Below are 11,521 nucleotides of genomic sequence, written 5' to 3' on the forward strand. Positions count from 1 at the left end.
TGACGATGTGACTCTTTTTTTAAAACTTAGGGAAAAACCTGAATTGGTTATCCCGGGTTAAGTGGGGTTTTTTGGAAGCCCTCCTCCAATTTAATTGGATGTATTCAAAATGCATGTGAAAAAAAAAGATTCAACTCGAATTCATCCTGGATTATTTTTACCATCTGAATTGGCCCCAGGTGGTTGCACTTAGCCTATGGAACTCGCTTCTGAGGGATGCTTGGTTGGCCCCCTCCCTGGTCTGTTTTCAGTAGCAGTTTCCTATTTAAACTTCAGCCTTTACCTGGTTGTAGTAGCAGGATATGCAATGGGTATGCTGTTTTTTAATAGGGAATATTACAGCCATTTATTACAGTTAATAGGGAATATGTGCTTTACATGTTTTAATTGTTTTAAAATTAATGTCAGTATTTTAATTGGAATGGTTTTTTGTGCTTTTTAAACTGTTTTTATCACATTATTTTAGCTATTTTGTTTGATTTTATAATGTAAGCTGTTTTGAGTCTCATTTTTGGAGAAAGGTGTGATATAAACCAAATAAACAGAGTTTGCAGTAGTAGCTGGTGGGTTCCATGTCAGTGGAGTGTTGAAATCTGCTCTGAGCTTTTGTATTTTTTTAAATATTTTTTTAATTAGAAAACAAAGTACATAATTACTTGGTTATGCCTAGAATAATAAAGACACTAAGGCGGGTTACAAACTGCCATTTTGTACGTATTCATTACGTATTAGGGTTAGGAAGGGGCGTTGCTTCCGCACCCCCCTAACCCTAGTATGTAGTGAATATGTACAAAATGGCGGCGGCTGTTCCACATGGCCGCCGCCATATTGACGTAGCGGACGCTGTGCATCCGCACGTCGCGCGGCGCTTATGACGTCGCGAGTGCGCCATTGGTGCCTTGCGGCGTCATAACTGCGCAGCAGGAAGAAGCCCCATTTTGGAGCTTCTTTTTTGCTCCGCGTGGGAGTCGCACAGTTTGGCTGCTGCGGCTCCCTCGTGGAGCAAACAGCAGTGCTGGCAGACCGCCGCAAAGCGGCAGTATGTAACACACCTAAATTAAATTACTTATAAAAGCAAACATTACTTTGATTGGCAGGGGATCACTATTACATATTACATATTACATGATGATGCGCACGTTTATTAATGTTACAGATACTCTTCATTCATTCCTCACTCAATAACTAGCAGGAGGGAATAGTTTTCTCTAGTTTGGTATCACCATCCATAGCAGCTCATCACCAGCAGATGTCCTACTTACCTTTCTCTTTTCCAAGCATAAAAAGAAATTATTTTCTGAGATAAGCAGACGCTGTCAGAACAATCCTCCATAGGATGATTAATGTGTTTACTATAATGACCCCAATCTAGTGGGGCCAAAGTTACATGATTTATCAAAGAGAAGGACAGGTTGCTTACCTGTAACAGTATTTCTTCAAGTGGTCATCTGCGAATACATACAAATGGGTTGTACTGCGCCTGCGCAGTGCCTTCGGAAACTTCTGGACTCACTAGGCAAAGTACTCTTTGCAACATATAGAAACTTTTTGGCGGTAACTCCGCCCATCCCTTATAAAGCCCCTGCTTTCCCGCTCTTTCTCCAGTTCCGCAATTTTCCGCCAAGTAGGCGATAAGAGTGAGCCAATATAGAGCAGGACACTGAGGGGAGGATGGGCGGGATTTGTATGTATTCGCAGATGACCACTCGAAGAAATACTGTTACAGGTAAGCAACCTGTCCTTCTTCGTGGTCTCTGCGAATCATACAAATGGGTTGAGACTAGCAAGCTAAGGTAAACGGAGGAGGGAGTGTCATATCACCTGTGTCTCTAACACTGTTATTACATTTTAATAAAGTGAAGAAGAGAAACAAACCCAACACAAGGTAGTGGTCTAAGTGGTGTTGTTATTATTATCACCATAAAATTAGAGGTAAAAAACCAAACCAGAGCTCCATGAACTCAAACCAATAGGTCCATGAGCACAAAACCTTGCAGTTAGAAATAATTATCTTGGTATGGAATGATGCAAACAGTTAACACAACATAATGCACCCAGTCCAAGTCAGTGTAACCCAGACAGTAAAACAGCCCTCCCAAAAGCTGCATCCCTCCTGGCCCTGGCGTCCAACCTGTAATGCTTGATAAAGGTAAGAGGTTGAGACCATACTGCAGCCTTGCAGATGTCATCCAGGGGCACACCCGACAAAAAGGCAGAGGATGCCGCAACTGCCCTCGTGGAGTGAGAACGAACCCTAGCAGGCAAAGATTTACCCAAAAGTTCATAGGATAAACAAATGGTGTTAGACACCCACTTAGAGAGTCTCTGAGCCGAGACTGGCAGTCCCTTTTTGGGGTCCGAATAGCACTGGAACAGTCTGTCGGAGCGGCTAGAGTCTCTAGTCCTGTCAAGGTAAAAAGCCAGGGCTCTACGAACGTCCAGGGTGTGCAGTGCCCGTTTGGCATCGGTAGTCGGGTTCGGGGCCAGGGTCGGGAGAATAATGTCCTGACACATATGGAACAGAGAAACAACCTTAGGCAGGAAGGTAATGTCTGTTCTGAGGACTACCTTGTCCCAGTGAAACCTCAGGTATGGTTGGTCTCGGCGGAGGGCACAGAGCTCGCCCGCACGGCGGGCAGAGGTGATGGCCACCAGAAAAACCGTCTTCCAGGTTAGGAGTCTGATGTCCGTGGTGGCTAAAGGTTCAAACGGTTTAGATTGCAATGTTCCCAATACCACATCAAGGCCCCAGGCCAGGGGTGGTGGAGATGCCTGCGGATGGAGGTTGTTGCATCCCTTAAGGAAACTCTTCACCAAGGGGTCCTTGAAAAAAGAGGGCCTTCCATCGAATTGGAAGAAGGAACAAATGGCCGACAAGTAGCACTTGACAGAGGTGAGGCAGAGGCCTGAATCGATCAAAGACATCAAAAAGTCCAAGACCACCGGTGTCGTGACTTGGGTTGGAGACAGTTGTCTGTCGGCCAGGAACCAAAGGAACTTGTTCCATTTTAGAGTGTAGGACATCCGAGTAGCTGGCTTGTGAGCAGCTAGGATGACTCTGCGTACGGGAACCGGTAGTTGAGCTAGGGATGGATCCTCCATGCCACCAGGGGAAGGGTCTCGATGTCCGGGTGTCGAACCCGACCCTCTTGAACCGTGAGGAGATCCGGTCTGTGTTCGATCTGGAGAAAGTTGGTCCGAGAAAGGTGGAGGAGGCAAGGGAACCAAGGCTGTCCCGGCCACCATGGGGTGATCAGGATGGCATTGGTACCATCCGATGTCATCTTGGAGACTGTCCTGGTGATCAGCGGGAAGGGGGGGAAGGCGTAAATCATAACCCCCGACCACTGGAACCCGAACGCGTCCCTGAGGGAGTGTTCGTTCGGCGTCCGGGAGCAGAACCGGGGACAATGGGTGTTGTGGACAGTCGCGAACAAGTCTATTTGTGGGGTTCCCCATCGACTGAAGAGGTCGAGCACCGTGTTGGGGTGCAGTCTCCATTCGTGGCATTGAGACGGAGATCTGCTGAGAAGATCCGCCAGGTCGTTCTGGATGCCCGGCAGGTGTACTGCCTGGAGGAGAATGTTCCGATCTATGCACCAGTCCCAAACCTCGAGAGTGATGTCGAGGAGAGTGCGCGATCTGGTTCCTCCCTGTTTGTTCAGGTAATACATAACGGTGGTGTTGTCCGTCCTGAGCTGAACAACCTTGTTGGATAGGGAGGACTCGAATACTCTCAGAGCCTTTTGTACTGCCACTAGCTCTAGGGCGTTGATGTGTAGCAACTTCTCGTCCTGGGACCACTGGCCTTTGGCCCACAGGTCCAGGATATGGGCTCCCCATCCGTCTTCTGATGCATCGGTGGTCAACACAACCTCCGGTTGGGGTTGCAAAAAAGGCATGCCGGCGCAAACGTTCCGGGAGTCGAGCCACCAGTGGAGGGAGCGGGCGACCGGCCTCGGGATCGTGAGGCGACGTGATGGATGGTCTGTCTCCGGGTCGAAGACGGACAGGAACCAGGACTGGAGGGGCCGAGACCGAAGTCTTGCCCACGGCGTGACAAAGGTTGTTGATGCCATATGTCCTAGGGCTACCTGGATGTCTCTGGCGACGACCCTTCTTTGGCCGACACACCTGCCTATAGCTCGGGCGAGAGTTCGGAAGTGGTCGGAGGGCAAGGATGCTACACAAGTGTTTGAATCGAGGGTCGAGCCGATGAACCTTATGCGCTTGGTGGGCAGTAGTTGGGACTTTTCGAGGTTTACGACCAGTCCCAGGCTTTGTAGGAGCTCTAAGGTTTCGGCAATGTGACGACTGAGCTCTCGGTCTGAAGGCGCTACAATTAGCCAATCGTCCAGGTACGGAAAAACTCTGATGCCGCGGCGATGCAGGTGGGATATTACAGGCGCCATGCATTTGGTGAAAACTCGAGGAGCTGTGGACAGACTGAACGGGAGGACGTTGTATCTGTAAGCGTCGGTCCCGACGGCGAAGGCTAGGAACCTGCGGTGGCTCTCGCGGATGCTCACGTGGAAGTAGGCGTCCTTTAAGTCGATCGTCGCAAACCACAAGCCCTGGTACAACAAAGGCAAGATAGAGGCAAGCGTTACCATACGGAAACGTCTGTAGGACATGTAAACATTTAGAGCTCTCAAGTCTAGTATGGGTCTGATACCACCATCAGTTTTCGGGACCGTAAAATAACGAGAGAAAAAACATCTAGGAATGTCTCTGGCGTCGACCGGTGAGATGGCGCCTTTGGCTAGAAGGGTGCGTACTTCGTCGAGAAGGGTGTCCGAGGGTAGGGTGGAAAGGAAACCCCCAGTTGGTGGGAGTTCTTCGAATTCAAGGGCGTAACCCCTACGGACGATGGTGAGTGCCCAAGAATCGGTGGAAATTGAGGCCCAGACGGTGGAAAATGGCCTCAGTCTATCCAGAAAGACAGGGAAGGAGGGAGCGACGGAGTACGCGGCGTCCCTTCAGTTTCTCTTCTTACTTTGTTCGGGGTCCTGTCTCCTGTAGTTCTTTTTATATTTAGAACCAGAGCGACGGCCTGAGGAAGAAGAGGATTGCGAGGGGTAGCGCTGCCTGGACTGGTCCTGGCGTTGGAATGGACGGTCCTGCTGATAGGGCCTCTGGCCCTGGCCATACCACTGACGGATGCCCGTAAAGCGTTTACGGGAAGTTTGAGGGGAGGCCGACATACCGTGTTTCTTGGCTGCGGTTCTCATCCTGTATTTGAAGTTCAACTTCTCATCCGTCTCACAGTGGAAGAGGCCGTCTTCGTCGAAGGACATGTCCTCGATGGTGGAGCGGGCGTTTTGGTTCAAGTCGGAGGACCTCAACCATGCGTGTCTCCATAGGGCGATGGCCGCCGACATGGATCTTGCGGCGCAATCAGTGGAATGTCTGGCCGATGTAATAATCCAGCTTCCAATTGAATGTGCCTCGTCTCGGACCTCAGAGAGGATGCCCTGGGAGTCGTCCGGAAGGTCCGGGATGAGGGGGGAGATCTTCTCCATAAGCCATTGTATGTATGCGCCCATACACGCATTGTAATTGGCTACCCTCATCCCCAGAGCCGAAAAAAAATAGGCCTTCTTAGCGAGGGCATCAATCTTCTTAGCCTCTCTATCCGAAGGCATCAGGGAAGCTTTCGGTGTGGAGGTACGCTGGGAACCCTCCACGATGGCCGAGTTCTGGCGCGGATGTTCCAACAGCCATGTCGGGTGTGGGGCCACTCTGTACAGGGATTCAATCTTCCTGTTGCTAGCAGCTGTCGATGCGGGGGCTGCCCATGAGCGTTTGGCTAGCTTTTCCAAGGAGGGGAGAAGAGGAATGGCAGGCGGTGTGGGAAGCTTGCCGTGAATTCTCCTCTCAATTGGATCCGAGGCCTCATCCTCCGCCTGAGAGAATTGGATGTCCAGAGCATTTCCCATTTTGATCACATGCTCGGCAAACGTGCGTACGTCGTCCGAAGGGGACACTGCACCCGGCTGGGCGAACTCCTGATTAGACGGCCGGTAGTAGTCGTCCGACGAGGCCTCCGAGTCGTCCCTGGGATGGTAGCGAGCCTGGGAGGATGTCTCCTGTCTCGAGTCAAGATCAACGACCTCGAGGTCGGTGGCTGTCGAGATGCGGCTAGGCGGAGCTGTAGTGGCGCAGGAGGGTCTGGAGGATGCACGTGGTCTAGATCTCTCGACAGGTGCACCGAAGCGGGATCTGATGGAGTCATGGGAGACCGCCATGTAGTAGGTGTTAGTCTCCTCGTCATAAAAATAGTCGGGCTCCGAGGGGCGTGGAGGAGATGGTGAGGCGACCCGATGTACCAAAGCACGGTGGACCACCGACGTGGGCATCGGGGTGGGGGATCGCCTGTCGTCTCTCGGGCTGGCAGGTGAGGCTGGCTCGGAGAGGTCCATAATGATGTCCTCCGGAGCATGGCGGAATGTCGAGAGAGGCCGGGACCCAGATGGGGAAGAGCTCCGACGCCCGGGACGGGTGTCGATGGCCTCGGAAACCGGGAGAGCTCTTGCCGCGGAGCGGGGATCAGAAGGCCTTCGGTCGACATCCAATGGCTCTCGGGGGGCCTCCTTGTGTCTCGACCCATCCATATCCCGTTTCTCGGAGCGGTGGCGCTTGGCGGCCGAGTGTCCTCCCTCCGGGGACCTCGTACGGGATTTTTTGGAGGCCGAAGGCACCTGTGGCACGGTGGCCTGGGCCTTGGCAGGGTCTGGAGATTTCACAGCCTTGGCAGTAGAGGCTTGAGAGACAGAGGATTTCGAGGCAGAACCCTTATGGGAGCTCGAATCCTTGTCTGAAGCGCGGCCCTCCTTCGAGCCCTTCTTGCGCTTCTCCTGCTTGTCCTTCTTCGAGGATCGAGGGGCACCTTCCACCGGGGCCTCAGTCTCCGGAGCATCCAGGGAGGTTCGGGGCGCAGCTGAAGAAGTGGTGGCGACCTCCCCAGTCATCCCAGCTTCGGCGGGCACAAGTTGGGCCGGAGTCTCAGGCAGGGTCGGCAGTGGGTTTACGGCCGTGGAAGAAGATGATAAGGAGGACATAGTGCCCGCGGTGAAGACCTTCATGTAGATAGCGGCCTTCAGTCTAGTCTCCCTATTTTTCCTGGCCTGAGGTGTTAGGGATTTACACAAGGCACAGGATGAAGGAATATGTGCCTCGCCCAGACAGAGAAGACAAGCGGAGTGAGGGTCTTGGCCGGGGATCTTACCCCCACAAACAGAACATTTCTTGAAGGGGACCGATGGCATGGTCCACTTACAACTCGTAGTCAGACAGTCCGATGGTCAGTGCCGGTCCGGGAAGATTGCCAAATCAGAAGGAGCGGGCAGAACGGGAAGTCCAAAGTCAAAGCCAAGTGGTCAGTTAAGGGTCAAGCAAAGAGTGGTCTAATAACAGTCCGAGGTCAGTTTCCGTGATTCCAAACTGAGATTTCTCAAGAGCGAAGTTCCCTAAGCAGCTAACGTGGCGGAAAAAAGGAACTGGGGAAAGAGCGGGAAAGCAGGGGCTTTATAAGGGATGGGCGGAGTTACCGCCAAAAAGTTTCTATATGTTGCAAAGAGTACTTTGCCTAGTGATTCCAGAAGTTTCCGAAGGCACTGCGCAGGCGCAGTACAACCCATTTGTATGATTCGCAGAGACCACGAAGAAGAAGTGGGAAATAACTGTGGTTCCCCTTCTGCAGAACCGATGGACACCTTTGCTCTTTTTAAAGAGGATTCTGTAAACAGGGTCTTGCCATCAGATTCTAGGCAGAGAAGCTCAGGCATTCAAAGTACTCACCTGTGCATGTAGTAGTTTTGCATTCAGGCATTGGTCAGGACCAATGTGTGACAGCAGAAGAAAAGTGTGCTCATAAACAGAGTCCAGGCTTTTATAAAATATACCTTTTTGCTCAGATTAATTTCATGAGGTGAGAGATCAAGATGGGTTCTGCCACTGAAAACAATAACACTTCAGGTTTTTCACTCTGCCTTTTTTTAAAAGATACTTGAATTCTGTCAGTATCTTATGTATGCATACATTTCCCTGCAGAAGTGGTTGAACATTTTTGTTTGATGAGGAAAGTATGCATTCAGTTCAAACCAGGGATAGCAAGAATCATTTAAAATATTTGATCTATGGACCCAACAAGAATTTCCTCTCAATGACAATCTTTGCTGTTTGAGACTCTTCTATAAAAGGAAACCCATGTGATAATGAATGTGATTCAATCCCTTGATGTTTGTTTACACAATATGGAAATGAACACCATTTTAAAACAGGGACATGGAACATGGGTCCCTCCATATATTATTGGATTGCAACTCCCATCACTTAATTACCATAGCCCATGGTGAGGGCTGATGGGAGTTGTAATTCAACAACTTCTGGTGGGCCACATATCTCCCACCTTTGATTTAAAATAAATTAGCTATATTAATGAAGAAAAGACCTGCTACTGTGATCAGTTAGTACGTAGAGGGATCTTGTAGCACCTTGAGACTAACTGAAAGGAATTGGCAGCATGAGCTTTCGTAGACTTTGGTCTACTTCCTCAGATGCATTTGGTGGAGCGTTCTACAGATTAACACAGCTATATCTTTGAATTCTACCAATATGATCAGTTAGTTGCCTCTGAAAACCCTACCAGGAGAATATGATAGTGACTGTGAGCCTTATTGCACAATGGTGTTACAGTGTCATATCAATGTATCAGCAACACTATTGCCTTCCAGGCATTGTTGCATTGTAGTGTCATTGCAAATATGTTTTATTCACAGTCAAAATAATCTGTTAATTACTGCCTTTCCTGCTACAATTCAGTAACCCTTTTGCCTGAAGATATCCCATTGTGTTTACATCAATGAAAGATCCATTAGTGGATGTGGTGTGCATCACCCTGGCCACACTGAATTGCCATTTAATGGTGAGGCATCCATGTTTTGTGTTCCAGGTTACACCCTTTCCCCCTGCTCCCCATCATTGCCATACACAGTTTATTCGGAAGATGGTTCATTGTGCTGGGTGGTGACTCAGATGGGTTCTTCAGCAATGCCTTCAGTTTGCACCTTTCCACACACCTTGTAGAAGACATTTTTTTTTCCTTTTGCTGTGTGTTGTCTTTTACTTTTTTATTCATTTTGTTTTATGTTATTTGTTTGGGCACAGCGCAATTCCACAGAGACCCATGCCCATGCTATCTTTTGTTGGAAAGCTCACAAATATATTGGCATGGGAGTGCCCTTTGCATTGTGTTTTTAATTTCTGGGAAAGAGTATGCGAGTGAGAAAATTACCTTGAGGCTTTTATCTCTTTGCAAACCAATACTTTCATCCATTCCACTGGCCATTTAGGTTGAAAACTGCACGTAGCTGACAGAGCACCATGCTGGCCATTCCCTGGTGCACAAGCTGGTGTCCCACATACTCTCCACAATATTTTTTGCTGTCTCTTGATCATAGTTTTTTTCCTGACTACTGGGTGCTCCAATATGTGCAGGAGGGAATGCTCTCTCCACTGCAGAAATGGGTGCCTGGCTATGCACACAGCAAGATACTATGCAGGTATGTGCACAGTTCAGCCTCTGGCTAATACTGATTTCTGGGCACAGAATGCAGCTGGAAGGCTGTGTTAGTGCATTTTCTTTTACCTGCAGTCAGCCAGATGCAGGTTTTTAAATCTAGCAATCAGCACATGATGATATCACGTAGCCGTGTGGTTTTGTTGTCATGACCTTCCCCCATCTTTCATTTCTAGGCAGTTGTTCCTGTTACAGCCAATGCTGCATGCCCATACAGGCAAGAAGGAGCATGGGCAGCATACATTTACTCACTGCACAATTGGAGTGGACAGCACTCTCACATCATGTCTGGTTCTAATTAACATTGCTTGATTTGTTGAAGAGATCCAGAAAAAATCAGGTGCAGATTGGCCGAAACAGTGACTCCAACCAATCAATGTCCTGGGAGGAATGCTGACCTTCTTGAACACGCTTTAGGAGACCATTGCTTTTAAAGGTTTTCACATGTGGAATATGCACTAGTTCTTAAAAATGTTTTTGCATTATGGCTTTCTGTAATAATTCAGCTAACTCAAGAATTCACACAAACACAGTCTTCAAAGGGTTTTACTGTTCAGTAATGACTTTTCCAAGACCAGGGGTAGGCAACCTTTTTGAGCCGGGGGCCGGGTTGCTGTCCCTCAGACAACTGGGGGGCCGAAGCCAAAAAATAAATAATTAGATAATTTTTTTAAAAATTAAATAAATAAATAAACCGGGATAGATGTAGGACAACATTGTCAAATAGTGGACACTTTGCGTGGAGGACACGCAAAAAACATTGCTGATTTTTAATTTTTTTAAAATATAAATGCATGTTTCTGAGGCATCTATAGACAATTGCCCCCCTTGCCCCTGCACACGAGAGGCCAAAGGCCCCGGCGGCAATCGACGGCAGGACTGGGCTGGGGCCGGTCCCAAGGCGTCGCCGGGCCGCATCCGGCCCACGGGCCACAGATTGCCTACCCCTGTCCAAGACAGACAAATAGGAGTTCAAAGTAATGAAGAAACCTTCCACCTGGCTCCCCCCTGGGTTGTCTTACATAGGTGCAGTACAGACCGCCCCAAAAGGGTGGCCTGCCGGCGCCGGTTTTTCCACCGAAGGGAAGCCTCAGCTGCCAAACCGCGAGGCTTCACACCCACTTCCATAACCCAAAAAAAGCAGGTTCTTTTGAAGCTGCAGTGGCAGCATAACAAGTGCACCACTGATGCACTCGTTACGTAAGTGCCGTGTGGTGCTGCGCAGCACTTACGTAACAATGGCAGGGCCCATGTATACAGGGCGCTGCCATTGTTATGCCCTCGTCATGTGCGAGGGTTGCAGGGCATGTGGGCGCTCCACCCTCAGCCAACCCCTAGCACATGACGAGGACACCTAAAAGGCTCGTATGTACTGGGCCTATAAGAAGTTATTTTCATATTCTTAAGTATTAATCTTAAAATTTGAAGTACCTTTAAGACAGAGGTTTATGCAATGTTCCCTGGAAGTATACAAAGTAGCCTCATTTATAAGGTTCCATAGTTACTCACAAAGATTCTTTGCTTTCTAGAAATCCTCCATGTTTATACTTATTTTTTAAACAATTTTTTTAAAAAATCAGATTCTTAAAAGCTTCCAAAGCAAGAAAATGGCATACAATACTTAATTCTGTTTATATGATTATCTTCGTGACACTATTTTAAATAATAGTATCAACATCACTCCCTGTATGTGATTTTACACAGAGCTGAATTAAAAATCTGACGTAAGTAAAAACTGGACATGCCATGACTGTATTGCCTTAAGAAAAACTTGTTTCTTTTCACTGGACATTTAATGGAAGTTTCTTTGTTCTTGTGTGTGTGTGAATGTGTGTGTTTATAGACAGACTGAAAATGATGACAAAACTATAATGACAACTTAGTATTTCAGACGTGCCTATTTCAAAACATATTGATTTTTCCCTTTCTGGGATAGCATGG

Source organism: Sceloporus occidentalis, unplaced genomic scaffold, assembly GCF_023333645.1.
Source record: "Sceloporus occidentalis isolate IW3139 unplaced genomic scaffold, rSceOcc1.0.p SCAF_5, whole genome shotgun sequence".
NCBI classification, from domain to species: Eukaryota; Metazoa; Chordata; class Lepidosauria; order Squamata; family Phrynosomatidae; genus Sceloporus; species Sceloporus occidentalis.